Below are 1,507 nucleotides of genomic sequence, written 5' to 3' on the forward strand. Positions count from 1 at the left end.
GGAGTTGCGAGTTCAAACCCGGATTAAGCTATATATATATATATATATATATATATATATATATATATATATATATATATATATATATATATATATATATATATATATATATATATATATATATATATATATATATATATATATATATATACAACATGTTTTGTTTTGGTTGTTTGTTTTTGTATAAAGCCTCACACACTATATTAAGCGAGTTTGTTTTAAACATGACATACATATTAATTCATTTTACCAGGCCTTATTCCACACAACTCCGTGAATTTCCCGTGGAGCCAGCCAGCCAGCCATTCAAACAAAAACAAACGAAACAAAACAAAACAAAACAAAAAACATTATTGCCAACAGCATTTGGTGTTCCCAGGCGGTCACCCATCCAAATACTAACCAAACCCAACGTTGCTTAACTTCGCTGATCGGACGAGAAGCGGTGTTCTCAACGTGGTATGGCCGTTGGCATGAGACTGCCTACACATTGTGGCTAATAACCAACTCTTTTTAGTCATCACGGCAGGATACGGACCTTCTTGTGGTGTCTTAATGGTAATTGTATCCTAACATATTTTTGTCTCCTTGGCATGGATATTTAACATCGTTTATTCAGTCTTGGGTTTATGTTCTTTCGCCATTTACAGACATTTTACATCTACCTACTTCCTCAGCCTACCCTGCCAATTTCTAATTTTTTTTTTTTTTTTTTTTTTTTTTTTTTTTTTTTTTTTTGAGATATATACAAGAGTTGTTACATTCTTGTACAGCCACTAGTACGCGTAGCGTTTCGGGCAAGTCCTTAATCCTATGGTCCCTGGAATACGATCCCCTGCCGCGAAGAATCGTTTTTTCATCCAAGTACACATTTTACTGTTGCGTTAAACAGAGGCTACAGTTAAGGAATTGCGCCCAGTAAATCCTCCCCGGCCAGGATACGAACCCATGACATAGCGCTCGCGGAACGCCAGGCGAGTGTCTTACCACTACACCACGGAGACTGCAAATGAATTTGTGGATTTTCTTTTGTAATACATACATGTGTGTGCTCATCTGCTCTTCAGTTTTTATGATATTTGTCTCATCTGTCCTGCTTTATGATACTTTTACAAAGAACATGAACAAATGCTTCTATTTTAGAGAAGATATGGGATCCAGGTTTCGGAGCCGTAAAACCAACCGTCGTGATTGGTGGACGAGTTGCCAGGTTGCAGCTTCTGTACCGTGCCGGCACATAAATAGGTTCGGCTCAAGCGGCGGCAGCATCATTCCCCCGTGACTGTCTGAGCGTCTCTCATCACCTTGGTTATCTCATCATCATCATGGTAGAAGCAAAGCCTACCAAGAAGGCTGCGGCTGCTGCTGCTGTGGTGGCCACCACCAGGAAACCTCGCGTCCAGGTTGCTCACCCGAAAACTAGTCAAATGGTTCTAGCCGCGGTCGCAGCACTCAAAGACCGTAAGGGCTCGTCTCTACAAGCAATCAAGAAGTACGTTGTTGCCAA

General features: G+C 40.1%; 1 non-coding gene across 1 annotated transcript; it reads right to left on the reverse strand.

Moving 5' to 3' along the window:
- Positions 1-354: 354 nt before the first annotated feature.
- On the reverse strand, positions 355-473 carry LOC138360757 (5S ribosomal RNA). The gene has a single exon (XR_011226623.1). It is a non-coding gene; the product is annotated as a 5S ribosomal RNA (ribosomal RNA).
- Between the last annotated feature and the right edge of the window lie 1,034 nt (positions 474-1,507).

The sequence above is a fragment of the Procambarus clarkii genome, unplaced genomic scaffold, assembly GCF_040958095.1.
Source record: "Procambarus clarkii isolate CNS0578487 unplaced genomic scaffold, FALCON_Pclarkii_2.0 HiC_scaffold_116, whole genome shotgun sequence".
Lineage (NCBI taxonomy): Eukaryota > Metazoa > Arthropoda > Malacostraca > Decapoda > Cambaridae > Procambarus > Procambarus clarkii.